The sequence below is a fragment of the Erinaceus europaeus genome, chromosome 14 (genome assembly GCF_950295315.1).
Source record: "Erinaceus europaeus chromosome 14, mEriEur2.1, whole genome shotgun sequence".
Lineage (NCBI taxonomy): Eukaryota > Metazoa > Chordata > Mammalia > Eulipotyphla > Erinaceidae > Erinaceus > Erinaceus europaeus.
In genome coordinates, this window is record NC_080175.1 from 16,075,814 (window position 1) to 16,092,735 (window position 16,922).

Below are 16,922 nucleotides of genomic sequence, written 5' to 3' on the forward strand. Positions count from 1 at the left end.
GGGAAGCGGAGCTCCAGGGCACATTGGTGGGGTCTTCAGTCCAGGGAAGCCTGGCCGGCATCCTGATGACATCTGGAGCCTGGTGGCTGAAAAGAGAGTTAACATACAAAGCCAAACAAATTGTTGAGCAATCATGGACCCAAAGCTTGGAATAGTGGAGAGGAAGTGTTAGTACACTGCAAACTCTAGTGTACTTCTGCTTTTAGGTATATATTTTGCATTAGTTTATGGATACATGTGAACATATGCTCTCTCTCACAGAACCTGGTCTATATCTAGGTTTTGGGACTTTGTTAGAAAGTGAACCACCTGAGATGGAATTAGAGAATACTATGAAAGGAAAAGTCTCACCCGAGTAATGAAGCTGAAGGGTTGTCACTGCACACGTGAATTCTCTGGACACAGTCTGAGCTGAAACATGTTGAGGTGGCAATCGTTGTGTTGATTAGATTGTGATTGGCAGATGCAATATTATTTGATATGGATTGGGAGAGGCATGCGGGAAAGTGGGCCCTATCCTAAGGTTCCAGGACTGGGGGAAATATAGGTTCTATAGTGGAGATGTGAGGTTCCTTTTGTCTTAGGGTTAAAAAAGACAATGGATAGTTAATTCTATCATCACATTATTTGGTAACTGGGTTAACTTTGAAAAGTCCTTTTGTTAGAGTACCTAGTATCTTGTATGTAGCTGTGCCATTGGTTGCTTCTGATATACTTGGTCTAGGCTTTTGAGAGAGTCCATATATCAAATACACAGCAAATATATTAAAAAGACTCAGTCTGTATTTTAGACATGCAGCTTCCTGGGCCGGTGGGGGCTGGGGGTGGGTGCGTGGGATGGGACATAGTCTTTTGGTGGTGGGAATGATGTTTATGTACACTCCTAGTAAAGTGTAGTCATATAAGTCACTAGTTAATTAATATGAGAGGGGGAAAATTAATTGTAAGGTCACTTTTAAGACAAGAGTCCTGCCCTGTTTCTATTCCTTCTTACAAAAGTCCCCTTGGGCTTCCCATTTGCCCATAGCCGTTCTGTTTTGCCAATAGTCTGCAAACTTACCTGGAATTTAATCCATACTAAGTTTGGACGCTTTTCATGCAAGTAACCTCTGTTTTTATCATCCATGGGTTATAAGAAGGATCATCGGAGACACTTAGGAAAATTCTTTAAAAAAATAACTTATTTTTAATTTATTGGATAGGGACAGACAAAAACTGAGATGGAAGGAGGAGATAGAGAATAAGAAAGGGGGCCATGCAATGGCTCACCTGGCTAAGCACACACATTACAGTGTGCAAGGACCCAGGACCCAGGTTCAACCCCCTGGTCCCCATATGCAGGGGGAAAGCCTCATGGGTGGGGAAATAGGGTTGCAGGTGTTTCTCTCCCTCTCCCCTCTCAATTTTTCTCTATCTATATCCAGTAATAAATAGAGAGAGAGAAGGAGAGAGGGAGGAAGTAATGGAAAAACAGAGACAGAAACTCAGAGACAGGGACATAGGAAAGATAGGGAGAAAGGGTAAGTGGGAGACTGAGAGGCAGGTAAAAGGAGACAATTACGGGGAGACTCAAGCAGACTTGGTATTAATATTTTGGAACCTTAGCAACTGGTCTACATTGCTCTATTTTGCACTGCCCCAATTCCATCTCTGCATCTTTTCAATACTGAATAAAATAAAGATAAAATTGGTACATTTCTATGTCATTATTAAGGCCTCACTTCTCCTGGCCAACTTTTTCAGATAAAAAGAGATAGAGAGGGAGATAGCATAATAGTTATGCAGAAAGAAGAAAGACTCTCATGCTTGAAGCTCCAAGGTCCCAGGTTCAATCCCCCACATCACCATAAGCCTGATCTTAACATTGCTCTGGAAAAAAATAAAACAAAAACCTACATAAACAAATGAGAAAGAAAGTTGGGGGAGAGGGAGGGAGAGAAAGAAAGAGAAGAAATAATGCCAAAGCTTCCCTTAGTGTGATTGGGGGGGGGGATGGTATCATAGCACCAAAGCCTCCTTTAATGTGGTGGGAGAGAGACAGAGAGCAACAGAGAGAGACAGAGAGAGAGAGAGAATGACATCATAGCACCCTTGGGGTGGCGGGTACCAGGCTTGGATCTAGATCACATATGTGGCAAAGAAGGCGCCCTCCCTGGTCCCCAAATTAGAATGTTAAGACAAACTTCTAAAAAAAATGTAGTAGAAGTTTACAGATTCATTTAAACTATCATGGTACTTCTTAGGTGAATTGTATCGCTCTTACCCTATGGTCTTATCAATATTTTCATTTTATAAATAAAAAGTTTTAAAAAGATAAGTAAAAGGAATAAAAACTGGACACACAGCCTCTTGATAGGGGAGCAGAAGGGAGGTACACTGTCAGGCTGAGGCCTCTGCCCCTGAGGCATAGTAGAGTAGTCGAGTGACTTGGTAGAGTAGCATTGCTGGGTAGTGGGCTATGGAAGGCAGAATTGAGTGACTAGACTCCATGCACAACTCATGTGGTCATTTTTATGGCAATCCTGAGGGAGCTGAACAAATGCTATGTCCTCTCTAAGGAACACTGATAGTAGATTAGCGGCAAATGGGGCTGCAGATTCATAGAAACTGAGTGCCTTTTGGACTCTCAAACAAAGGAAATAAAGTTCAAATTAAGTTCATCTTCCTTGTTGAGGGTGAAATAGCTGCAGCTGAAATGTAGATTACATGAATAATTCAAGTATCAGTTTCTAGGAATTCAAGTCTTGAGGACATACAGGGTCCTTTTGCCTTTTAATATTTAAAAATAATATAAAAAAATCTGCAATCCAGATATTAAACACAGTGGATATCCAGTCCCAATTTTACAGATGTTATGAATATCTGGAGGCGTACACCCTTACTTCTTTCTCCAAGTGATGGCTTTCGTTGAATATTTCTTGATCTTGATGTAGGCTTGCCTCTGCTGGTACTTTCATTTCACCTAGGGCTCACTGAATGTTCCACAAAGTCTTTTACACCTTCCCTATAGCAACGTCCCCCCCCCCCAATTTAAAACAACTGATATATGAGGTATACTTTCATGAAGAAGATTTACCACATAACCGGACAACTGAAATCATTTAATCCTGCTTCCTGCTCTCTAAATCTCTCTGAGTTTCCCCATCAGAAGTCTTCCCCTCTGGACTTCATTTTTTTTTTTTAAATTTTTAAATTTTACTCATTTATAGAGAGATAGGGAGACAGAGAGAAAGAGATCCTGATCATCACTCTGGTACGTGTTCTGCTGGTGGTTGAACTAAGGATCTCATGCTTGTAAGTCCAGTGCTTTATCCATTGTGCCACCTCCCAGACCACAAAATCTACTTTGTAAAATATTTATTTTATTTTTTTAATGAGAAAGAGCAAAATACAGGGGGGAAAAAAGACAGAGAAATACCAGAGGGGTGGGGTGGTAGCACACCTGGTTGAGCGCACATGTTACAATGAGCAAGTACCCAGTTCTGAGCCCTCATTCCTCATCTGTAGCTGGAAAGCTTTACGAGTGGTAAATCAGGGCTGCAGGGTGTCTTTCTGTATGTCTCCCTCGCTATCTCTTCCTTTCCTCTCAATTTATGGCTGTCTCTATCTAATAAATAAATAAATAAAGACATATAAATCAGTAGTTAATTAATATGAGAGAGGGAAAATCAATTGTATGTCTCAAAGTTTCTCAAAACACAAACTGAATCCTTTTAATATATAGGCTGTGTATTTGATATGCGGACTCTCTCAAAAGCCTAGACCAAGTAGATTAGAAGCATCCAATAGCACAGCTATATACAAGATACTGGGTACTGTACAGCAAACCATAACAAAAGGACTTTTCAAAGTTAACCCAATTAACAAATAATGTGATGATAACATTAACTATCGATTGTCTTTTTGAACCCTAAGACAGCAGGAACCTCACATCTCCACTATAGAGTCCCTACTTCCCCCAGTCCTGGAACCCTTAGATAGGGCCCACTTTCCCGTATGCATCTCCCAATCCAAACCAAATAATATTGCATCCGCCGATCACAACCTAACCAATGCAACGATTGCCGCCTCAACATGCTTCACCTCAGACTGTGTCCAGAGACTTCACGTGTAGAATGACAACCCTTCAGCTTCATTACTCGGGTGAGACCTTTCCTTTTATAGTACACTCTAATTTCATCTCAGGTAGTTCACTTTCTAACAAAGTCCCATAACCTAGATATACACCAGTTTCTGTGAGAGAAAGCTTATGTGCACACGTATCCATAAACTACTGCAAAATATATACCTGAAAGCAGAAGTACACTAGAGTTTGCAGTGAGTACCTCCCTAACACTTCCTCTCCACTATTCCAAGCTTGGGATCCATGATTGCTCAACAAATTGTTTGGCTTCATATGTTAACTCTGTTTTCAATCACCAGGTTCCAGATGCCACCAGGATGCTGGCCAGGCTTCCCTGGATTGAAGACCCCACCAATGTGTCCTGGAGCTCAGCTTCCCCAGAGACACACCTTACTAGGGAAAGAGAGAGGCAGACTGGGAGTATGGACCGACCAGTCAGCGCCCATGTTCAGCGGGGAAGCAATTACAGAAGCCAGACCTTCTACCTTCTGCAACCCTCAATGACCCTGGGTCCATGCTCCCAGAGGGCTAGAGAATGGGAAAGCTATCATGGGAGGGGGTGGGTTATGGAGATTGGGTGGTGGGAATTGTGTGGAGTTGTACCCCTCCTACCTTATGTTTTTGTTCATTAATCCTTTCTTAAATAAAAAAATTAAAAAAATTATCTTTATTTATTGGGTAGAGACAGCCAGAAATAAAGAGGATAGGGGGAGATAAGACACATGTAGCACTGCTTCACCACTTGTAAAGCTTTCCCACTGCAGGTAGGGAGTAGGCACTTGAACCTGAATCCTTTTGTACTATAATGTGTGTGCTTAATTGGGTGCACCACCACCTGGCCCCAGCAGCACCTAATTATCCAATTTCTCTTTGAACTTAATATCAGAAGCAGTAAAAAGTTCCTTCAGTCCTTTGCTTGGTGGTCATTTCATCAAGAACTCAGAACCACTGCTGGAAAAGAGAAGTCTTCTTATACTACTGCTTGATTCTTAGACCATCAATTTAAATAAGATTTAGTTTTCAAATATAAAGAAGTTTGTTTTAATTTCAAGAATGTGAGGATGCTTTGTTTCCTCTTATCTTAGACAAGCTTCTGTAGAGTAAGTCATTGGTCTAATATTCTGATTAGCTTAAATATGGTATTCTCTTTGAAAGTCAAACTTTGGGCCCTGTTTGAAGAGAGCATTGACTCCTTGAATTCAGCTTTTCCTGCTGAGTTTGTCTTTTATTTATTTTTATTTTTATTTGATATGAGGACGTCATGGTTCCAGGGAGTTTGGTAGAGAGTCAATATTAGGTGTATCTACGATTCTAGGGACTTCTATCTTATGTTTTGTCAAAGAGACCTCTTCATAAATCTTAGTTTTTCCCAAGATAATGTTGATTCTTTTCCTAGGAGCAAATCAAGTGTCTTCTGGCCAAGAATCTGGCTCCTTCCACAGACTTTTAACTTATATTTCACTTATATGTTTCCTCAACTTCTGATGGTCTCACCTGTTTTGCCCTATACTGCATTTTCATTCACCCATTGATTAGATAACAGAAATCTTGTCCTAATACAGGGCATGGAATGAATACATCAGAGAACATCACTTAAGAGTTGTAGACCACCATTTTTTAAAACCAATAGTGATGAGAACATACAGTAACTAAACGTTTAATGGTGACAGACATAGTGTTTAACATTTTATATTTATGAACTTGTAGGGGCAAAGGAAGACATTTCCCCTATCCTTTTGGATTCTTCTTTCATTCAGTAATCAAAATGACATGAGCCAGGTAAGTAGGAGAAAAGAATAAATTCAACCACATATGTATGGATAATATGAATGAATATAAATTATAAAGTAAATGGAACAAAACAAGGATATTTATCCTGAACTAAGGAGTAGGACAGAGCAGGGAGAGGAAGGTCACATGATGAAAAGATCAGATTCTCTGTATGAACGTGTTTACCTACCACATGGAGAGTTTTATTTTCTCTCCCAATGGAAAAGTACTTCTAGAGGTAATCTTAAATCTGAATAATACCCCTGATTTTAAGTATTTTAGGTGGTTAAGGAAGTTATAATTTTTGTTTTCTTCAGTCAGTAGGAGATTAACAGAACTAAGAAACAATCCACATGTCAAAATGATATTTGTTGAGAAGTCCTGTTTTAGATATCTTGGGGAGGCCTACACTTTAAAATTTTTACATATTAAAATAGTCATATGGAATTGGAGTATTACACCAAAGTAAAAGACTGGGGTGGGTGGGTGGGGAGAATACAGGTCCATGGAAGATGATGAATGACATAGTGGGGGTTGTATTGTTAAATGGGAATATGGGGAATGGTATGCATGTACAAACTATTGTATTTACTGTTGAATGTAAAACATTAATTCCCCAATAAAGAAATAAATTATTTAAAAATAAATAAATAAATAAATAAAATAGTCATATGAAATAAATAATTATGAGCTACACTTTATAGGCAATAAAACTGAGCCTAAGTAAGATTTCCAAGGTCATAGACCTTCTAAGTCCTGAGACCAGAATTCAAGTTCTGCCAGATACCCAATCCATGCTTTCAGACCCCTCACTATATCTCCTGCATTGTTCAAAATGTCTGCATTTCCCTATTGCCTGGCCATTAGCACTGTGTTTGTTAAAAAACAAAGCCTTAGATCTTATTTCAGCTCATCTAACATGACTTCCCTTGAGCATTTTGTTTTGAGGCTAAAAATTTTGAACATGAACATCTTAATTAAAGTGCCCTTGAAAAGATTTATTAGCAGATTGCTTTCATCTTGACCATAACTAATCATAAAGAAGGGAAAACAAGACAAGTGGCCAGAAGCACTCTTTGAAACACTGCATTTGATGCAACTGGCACAAAGTAGCTTTTAAAGAATACATTCAGTTCTCACAAGCCTGTCTGGGGTCTAAATGAAATAGAATTTGCAACACAATAAAGATGTCTGTAAACAAATCATGCCATGTAAGGAGGTGAGGACAACAGCAAGATGAAAAGCATCACATTTCTATAGTCAGGCTTTGAGAAATACATGTAATTAATGAAGATTCCCTTCTCGTAACTCTCCTTCCTTGATTCAAACAATTATTGAGTTCATGTGATAAGCTAAACACCAGATGTTGAGGATTTAAGGGTAAACACAACAGAATCCTTGCCCAATGCAGTTCACTGCAAATAAATCAATACCTAAATAATAGGTTAAGCAGTGATAGTTACCATGATAAAAAATAAATTGAAGCCTGCAGCCAGAGAATGATGGTCCTGCCTCTTTTATAAACTGTGGGTTAGAAAAACCTCTCAAACAAGATAACATGTGAGCATGACAGAATGAATGGATGAGGTCACTTGGTTATGTGAAGATAAGGTACTAAACAAAATGGAGACAACAAATGCAAAGGCCCTGAGGCAGGAGCATGTTTGTTATTTGAGGGAATTACAAGGACACCAGTGAAATCTGAGTGAAGGGAATGATATAGGAATGGAAAGAGAAAAGGAGGGTGTAAGCCAATCAGGGTGAAGTCAGGGGCAGAGTAAGAAGCTGACACTGTATTATAGGAGAGTATAAGGGGAGGTGGAAGAGGGGGTATGACATCATCTGACTTGCTTTTCTAGCACCTCAAATATGAACAATATTTATATGAAATTTATCTATCAATAAATCTAAAAATAAAGTAAATTCTTAATTTTTTCTGTAAAAGCAAAAACAAAAGTAGGAGTATGCAGACCATGGTCTACAGGTCAGATAAGGCTTTCTGCCTGTGTTTATAAATAGAAGTTAATTGGCATAGTGCCATGCTCATGCTTTGATGGATCATCCAAGGGTGATTTCACACTACATATGCAGAGTTGAACAACTGCAGTAGGAATCATGTGTCTTACACAGTTGACAATCTCTACTATCCAGCCCTGTGCAAAAATAAATAAGTTTGTTGACTTCAAACAGCAATGGTTCATCTTTCCCCACTTCAGAAGACCATGCCAAGTCATCCTCATGCAAGGACCCTGGTGAAAGGAAGTTCCACATCTGGAACACTGAAGATAATTGTGGTGCAGTTAACAGAGGAGAATTACATACTGGAGATTACAACTTTAGCCAGGTATGACACCTACTACTCCCTATCTCACTCCATTGGCCAAAGCAAGTGCTATGACTGTTCATGACAATGATGGCCAGAGAAGTTCAATTCCTGCATGTGGATGGGAAGCTAGTGAGTGAGTAGCACTATTGTGGATTATTGTCACTGCCTCAAGAAAGATCACTACCAAAGATATTGTCAGTAGTGATGAAGAAGGACATTGAGGTCTAAATGATGTTCTTCATAAGTCTCAGAGTTCTGAGTCTATGCTCAGGGCATCTATCCACCATGAAAAGTTCTCTGAAGCATGAGAATGCATGGCTACTAACTTGCTGATCTTGGTAGACATGATGTTACCAATTGTCATTGGCATATCCTAGGGAGTTACTGCTACTCTAAGGTAAATGACCTGGTGAAAATAGTTGCTACAATAGTTTTGTATCAATAATTCAATATTTTGCTCTCAACCCAGATAAATAAATAACAATAACAAAAAGTTAACAACAAGCTAGAAATATTTTGTCCTGGATATACTCAGATGGTAGATAAAAGTTGACTAACTATGGACATTATTTATAGCAATTCCAGGTGGGATGAGTCAAGAATCATTTCTCATGGTGTGGAAATATTTGGAAGTAACATTTTTTATGTGCATTTAGTTATTTTTTTATTCATAAAAAGGAAACATTGACAAAACATTAGGATAAGAAGGGCACAATTCCACACAATTCCCACCACAAGAACTCCATTTCCCATCCTCTCCCTTGATAGCTTTCCTATTTTTTATCCCTCTGGGAGTATGGACCCAAGGTCATTGTGGGGTGCAGAAGGTGGAAGGTCTGGCTTCTGCAATTGATTCCCTGCTGAACATGGGCATTGATAGGTCAATCCATACTCCCAGCCTCTCTCTCTTTCCCTAGTGGGGTATGGCTCTGGGGAGGTGGGGCTCCTGGATACGTTGGTGGGGTTGTCTGTCCAGGGAAGTCTGATTGGCATCATGGTAGCATTTGGAACCTGGTGGCTGAAGAGAGAATTAACATATAAAGCCAAACAAATTGTTGATTAATCATGAACCTAGAGGCTATAATAGTTCAGATGAAGAGTTGGGGGGGGGGGTCTCCATTTTGTAGATAGCTAGTAGGCCTATTTTAGTTATATTCCAAAGGGCCCGAGACTATACAAGTTTTTTTTTTTTTCCTCTGAGCCTGAAATATGATATGCAGGTGGATCCAAGTTTTTGTCTGGGGAGATGATGTTATGGCTGGGAAAAGGACCAGAAAGAGAGTAGCTACCAAATATGGGAAGGGTGTATAAATATTATTGACTATAAACTCCATCGATTTGATCAGTTCTGGGGCCCATATTCAGCTTAGGAGCCTATGTGACCTCTGTATCCCTGTAGATTTGAGCTCACATTCTGTGGTCATGAGTAGGAACATTTCAAGCTGCCCCAATTTCAGGACCCATCTTCCTCAGGTGGAAGATAGAGCATGTTGTCCAGCCTCCCTTAGGAGGATGGAACATTCTCTACCGTAGTTGATCCAAGTTGAGGGCAAGGTCCTATGGGGGCCCACAAAGGGGTCTATTGTGTTGTTCCTGATAGAGATGACCAGTAACAATGGAGAGAGGGATGTATTTGAGGCCTAGGCCCATTATGTTTGTTTGGGAATCTCAGGACTCCCCGACGAGGGCCCCAGCTGATGGGGTGGCCTGATAGTGACTAAAGAGTCATAGCTAAAGTATGTCAGTCTCTTGCCTTGATAAGGTTAGCTTTGGAGTGAGTGAGGGAAGTGTACGAGGAAGTAGGTGAGCAGGGTTTCTAAGTCTAAGTAGACACTATTTCGTTATGAACTTTATACTGACACATGGCAGAGTATTGTGTACTTCTGCTTTCAGGTATATATTTTGCACTAATTTGTAAATACATGTGAACATATGCTCTATCTCATGGGACCTGTTATATATCTAGGTTTTGGGACCTAGAATTTGGAGTAGAGCACGAAAGTAAAAATCTCTGGGTTAAGTGTGAGGGTGGATGTTCAGCTTCACTGGGGTGGTGGAGGGGTGGGTAGATAGGATGGGACACAGTCTTTTGGTGATGGGAATGGTGTTTATGTACACTCCTACTAATTTGTAGTAATATAAATCACTATTTGATTAATATGACATGGGAAAAATTGATTGAACGTCTCAAACTTTTGAATGCACAGACCGTAGGCTGAGTCTCTGATATGCTAACTCTCTTAAAAGTTTACACCAGGGAGAACAGAAGCAACTGGTGGAACAGCTATTTACAAATAATGTCAAAGAACATAAATTATGGTGATGCTGTATATGATACAGAAAATCCTATCAAAGGGATTTTTTAAAGTTAACCCAATTGCCAAATAATTTGATTAGAGCAGTAACTATTTATTGCCTTCTTAAACCCTAAGACAGCAGAACCTCCCACTTCCTCTACAGAGTCTATATTTCCCCCAGTCCTGGAGCTTCTAGGGTGGGGCTTACTTTCCTGCATGATTCTCTCAATTCATACCAAATGATGTTGCATCTGCTGATCCCAACCTAATCAACACAATGAGTACCAGTTCAGTATGTTTCACTTTAGACTGTGTCCAGAGATGTCAGGCATGGAATGTGAACTCTTCAGCCTCATTACTCAGGTGAGACCTTTCCTTTCATAGGATTCTCTAATTCCACTCCAGGTAGTTCACTTCCTAACAAAATTCCAAAACCTAGATATAGACCAGGAAGAAACATTTCTATCCTCTTCATAATGATGAGCAGCAACTACATTCTGAATCCCCATTAGGCAAAGCACTTTGCTCTAGAGCCCATGGTTAATAAGTGTCAAAGTCTGAATTTGAATGAGCCCATCTCAATGCAGAGCTGCACACTTAGTCACTACAATACAGTGAGGCTTGAGTAAATTTAATTATAGCTTCTAATGTTTCATTCTGTCTATACTGTGACAGCCACATATTTTAATGCTATGTCACTAAAAGTTACTGAATATACACCTATCCCTTAATTCTTAAGAATATAGAAGTGTTGATTTATTTCCTGTATTACAGAGCCTTGATGATTTGCTTGATTTTGTACTGTTGTAGATTACATTGTGATAAAGCTTTTACCCATTTCTTAGAGAAGTTTTTCCCCATCAGATTTATCACTGGAACTCAGTGCTCATACGACTCTACCAGTCCCAACAATCTTTTATTTTCCTTTTCTATTAGATAAGGGATGAGAGGTAGAAGAAACGGGGGGGGGGTAGGTATCACAGCACTTCTCCACCACTTGGGAAGCTTCCCCTATTCTGGTGTTCTCATGTGGTAGATGGGTGCTCAGACCTGGAGCCTCACACAGGGCAATGTGTGCACACTTCCAGGTGAGTCACTTGCCAATCCCCCTAAGGAAAATTTTTGCAAGTGGAATACCTTGTAAAAATTTATATATATAATAAAATAAATAAAACTCATCGTTGTTGGTCTTTCATAATGTTTAGGTCAGTTAATTCTCTTATGAGCAATATGTAAAGATAAATCTCTGCCAAGCTTAGGGCAGAATATTAATAATGAGAAGTAAAATTTCTACCAATTGAAAAGGGGTAAAAATAATCGAATTGTTTTAGTTTTGCAGGTAACTCAAGTATTTCACAAACTGTATCAGTGCAATGTAATGATTTGTCTCCTTTCATCCAACTGCCTGTACTCAGAATGCTTCCTTTCCACCATGCTCAGTGATGCTGCAAATGTCTGATCAGAGAAGATGTGTCAGGGGCAAAGAAGCGTGACATGGAATGGTTATGCCAATGAAAGATTCAATTAGAACATGTCAAGCCTAATAGAATGCAGCAATAGTCGGTCTCAAATTTGCTTTTATGTTCAAGAGGTCACAGTGCAGTGCTTTGATTGAGGTATATAAAAAAGTGGCCATACATAGACATGTAGAAGGAAAAGGGGAGAGTATTTAAATAGCTTGTCAGAAAATTGTGGCCGTTCACTTTCACATGATACTAGAGGTTGACATGTAGTATTTATGAAAGGTTTCATGTGATATGGAAGATGAAACCTTGCCAAGGATTTTTTCCATTGAGTCCATCTTGCACCTTAAATGGATTGTTTCAATCATGCATATTTTTGTAACACCACTGGCCATAAGGGAAACATTGGTTCTCTGCAATATACACTTTTTCCCAGTGTTGGCACATTTCATACAGTTATTTGTTAAGTCACATTTGCTAATATCAAGGCTAAGTTCACTACAGTGTCTCAGATAATACTAGACTTTTAACTTTTTTAAAAACGTATTTTGTTCATCTTAGTTTGATGAGAAGTAGAGAGGAGGATTATAGCAGTTCAGCTCTGGTTTATGTTGGTGCTGAGACTGAACCTAGGACCCTAGGACTGCAGGCATGAGCGTCAACTGTGGAAATAATGGTAGATGGTAGCAGGCAGACAGGCTCATCTTTGTTAGCTCCAAGATGGATGTGATCATAACATAGAGTTGGGCCTGACTAAAAAGCAACCAGATCCAGAATAACAGGAAAAGAAAAACAAGCACAGCGGGTTAAGCACACGTGGCACAAAGCACAAGGACCAATGTAAGGATCCCGGTTCCAGCCCCTGGCTTCCCACCTGCAGGAAATCGCTTCACAAGCAGTGAAGCAGGTCTGTAGGTGTCTTTCTCTCCCTCTCTCTGTCTCCCCTTCTCTCTCCATTTCTCTCCGTCCTGTCCAACGACAGCAACAACAACAACAATAATAATCACAACAATGATAAAACAACAAGGGCAACAAGAGGGGGAAAAAATGGTCTCCAGGAGCAGTGGATTCATGGTGCAGGCACAGAGCCCCTGCAATAACCCTGGAGGAAAAACCCAAAAATGCCTCCACCACCATGGCTGATACTCACCCCTCTGTGTCTTCATTAAAAGTTCATTCTGGTAGATGGTTATCACCCATCCATATCCTTGACATCTCTGGAATTCTCTCACTAGTGTGATAATTCAACAATGGCAGTGCTGATTTGGTGGTGAGGATTGCCAAGAACTCTTGACACATAGCAATTCCGTCTAACCCCCTGTACTGGGTCTGGTCTAGCATGCTTTTAGCAGCCTCTGGCCAATTCCTGGATGGACCTCATTTCATTTAGAGTTCCTATCTGGAGACACATGAGTGTGGAAAGAAATGTCTGTTATTTCAAGTTACTGTCTGTCCCTTTTTAGAGGATTTACTGGAGTATATAATTACAATTCCTTATGCCTCTTGGAATTGTACATGATTCTCCTTAGTGATATAAAATGAAAACCAAAGCAAAAAAAATGCATATGGCTGAGTCTAAATAAGAGTTCAGTTGGATCTGTGGGCTACTGAGGGTCAAGCTGCAGGAAGTTCAGATTTACTAGCATGTTCTGGCGTGCTCAGATTCATCTCCCATGGAGAAGAAGATGAGGCCACGTCTGAAAGACAAAGATGACCCAGGATTAAACATATGATGCACTGGTGTCAGGCAATGGTTTACCTGGTTGAGCACACATGTCATCCTGCTCAAAGACCTTGGTTCAAGTCACTGGTCCCCCTGCACTGCAGGGGTGAAGCTTTATGAAGGGTGAAGCAGTGCTGCAGGGTTTTTTCTTTCTCCTGCTCTCTCTCCCCCTTCCCTCATCAATTTCTCTCTGTCCTATCAAATTAAAGAAACTGGAAAAGTTAAGTTAAAATATTAGCGTCTCCACAGTATTGTACCTGGCTGATAGCACATGTTACAATGCACAAAGGCCAGGGTTCAAGCCCGCAATCTCCACTTGTAGAGGGAAAGCTTCATAAGCAGTGAAGCAGGGCTGTAGGTTTCTCTCTCTCCACACCTGTTTGCCTACACATGTTACAATGCATAAGGACCCAGGTTCAAGCCCTTGGTCCCAACCTACAGGGGGAGTGTGTACCAGTGATGAAGCAGGATGGCATATGTCTCTCTGTCACTTTCTCATTCTAGCTATCACTTTCTCTTAATTTCTGGCTGTCTCTAGCCAATAAATAAAGATAAAATTTTAAAGGAAAATACTAAAAAAGGATAATTGGACTGATCCATCACCACTTGGCAAATTTCCTCCAGTTGGAATGGTACTCATTTGACCTCATTTGCATAAAACAGGCCTAAGCGGGACTTGCTTGTCTCCTTTTGCATGTGTGAAGAGATCAAAACAAAATCACCTATCAGAAGAGATCCGTGTACACCTATGTTCATAGCAGCACAATTTGTAACTGCCAGAACTTGGAAGCCCAATGACAGATGAGTAACTAAAGAAAATCATAGTAAAAAAAAAAAAAAAAGAAAATCATAGTAGAGGGGGGTCGGGCAGTAGCGCAGTGGGTTAAGCACATATGGTGCAAAGCGCAAGGCCTGGCATAAGGATCCCGGTTCAAGCCCCCGGCTCCCCAGCTGCAGGGGGGTTGCTTCACGAGCAGTGAAGCAGGTCTAGCAGTGAAGCAGGTCTGCAGGTGTCTATCTTTCTCTCCCATCTCTGTCTTCCCCTCCTCTTTCCATTTCTCTCTGTCCTATCCAACAACAATGACAGCAATAATAACAATAATAATAATAACAACAAGGCAACAGAAAGGGAAAAAACAGCCTCCAGGAGCAGTGGATTCATAGTGCAGGCACTGAGCCCCAGTAATAACCCTGGAGGCAAAAAAAGAAAAGAAAAAAGAATGGGGCTGGTGGTGGTACACCTGGTTGAGTGCACCTGTTACAATGCACAAGGACCCAGGTTCAAGCCCCCGGTCCCCACCTGCAGGGGAAAAGCTACACAAGTGGTGAAGCAGGGCTGCAAGTGTCTATCTCCCTCTCTATCATTCCCTTCCCTCTTGATTTCTGGCTGTTTTTATCCAATAAATAAAGATATAAATTAAAAAAACAAAAGAAAAGAAAATCATAGTAGAGGGCCTGGTGGTTATGCACCTGGTTGAGTGTGCTTGTTATAGTGTACAAGGACTGAGGTTCAGCCCCCTAGACTTCACCTGCAGGGGGAATATTTCATGAAAACTGAAGTGGTGTTGCACATATCTCTGTATCCCTCTCTGTCTACTTCTTTCATTTCAATCTGTCTCCAATCAAAAATAAATAAATAAAAATACTTAACTAAAGAAAAATCTATTTTTAAAAATGGTGGTATATATAGACGGTGGAGTATTACTCAGCTATTAAAAATGAAGCCATCTCCTTTGCATCATCTTGAATAGAAATTGAAGTCATTATGAAATAAGTAAAAAAAAAAAGACAAAGACAACTACTGAATGATCTCACTTATAAGTGGAACTTAATAAATAGGGACAGAGAAGGAGAACCACAAAGTGAAATGTATATTGAGAGTGGAGTATTGCATCAAAGCAAAGGGCTCTGGGGAATGAAGGGAAGGAAGGGAGAGTGGGAGAGAAAGGGAGGGAAGGGGCAGAAAAGAACTTTGGGACCCTGCTATAATAAAATTGTACCCTTGTATCAATAATTGCACTGTAAATTATTATACTTCACCTCCCTCCATAAAAATGAAGAAAAAAAAAGAAAAAGATACCAGAGCAAAGATTCATGAAAAATAAATAAAAATTATTATTCAAAAGATCAGTAAAACGAGGAGCTGATTGTTTGAAAGGATAAATTAAAAAGTAAATAAATAAAACAAATCTTCCTCTGGGGGGAACTTGACTATAGTTGTGAAGGCTGAATAAACATTTGCTATAAACATTCAGCTGCATTGTGTTTGCTGTAACGTATGAGTGATAGCACTAGAGACCTAACACTTAATCTGCAACTGGATTGTTACAGATTGCAGTCCTACAATACTGGCATGCTTAGAATTGTACCTCTGTTATGTTACAATCTTGTTAATCACTATTAAATGATTAATAATTTATCATTTATTTATTCATTTTACCAGAGCACTGATCAGCTCTGGCTTGTGGTGGTGTGGGGGATTGAACCTGAGAGGTTGGAGTCTCAAGGATGAGGGTCTCTTTACATAATAGAAAAAAATTAAAAGTAATTTTCAGTAGAGACCAGGGAGGGGGGTTGGTCTTATTTATCTTTATTGGAGTTATGGGAAATTTTGAAATAATATTTATAACAGGCAGACTGTTGTAGAAATGTCCATCAAAATGTGGAAAATGTAAACTTTCTATTTTGTCATGAACAATGCCTTCTCCTTTTAGAACTTCACAATAAATTCTTCTTTAGTTATAAAATAAAAGCCATTGCTTTGAAAAGTGATGATCAGATAGAACAGAGTCTCCATCTCCTAGGCACTATGGGCACTATTAGCCCCACTAAGGAAACAGAGAGAGAGAGAGAGAGAGAGAGAGGGGCTGGGAGTATGGATCGACCTATCAACACTCATGTTCAGTGGGGAAGCAATTACAGAAGCCAGACCTTCCACCTTCTGCATCCCATAATGACCCTGGGTCCATACTCCCAGAGGGTTAAATAGGAGAATAGGAACGCTATCCAGGGAGGAGATGGGATATGGAGTTCTGGCAGTGAGAGTTGTGTGGAATTGTACCCCTCTTATCCTATGGTCTTGTCAGTGTTTCCATTTTATAAATAAAAATTAAAAAAATAAAACTATTAGCAAGCAGACTCTGTTGTCCTAATTACATGGATACTGACCAGACTTTTATGATTTTTCACTCTCCAGAATTGACTTGAGCCCTCTCCGGTC

The 16,922-nt window shown here is 40.0% G+C and overlaps 1 long non-coding RNA gene across 1 annotated transcript in view; it reads left to right on the forward strand.

Moving 5' to 3' along the window:
* Positions 1-16,922, forward strand: part of LOC132532634 (uncharacterized) — a 97,157-nt gene that overhangs the window by 72,058 nt on the left and 8,177 nt on the right. Inside the window, exons 3-4 of the long non-coding RNA XR_009544555.1 lie at positions 5,831-5,902; positions 8,110-8,237. This is a non-coding gene — a long non-coding RNA (uncharacterized LOC132532634). The remainder of the gene's footprint in view (positions 1-5,830; positions 5,903-8,109; positions 8,238-16,922) is intronic.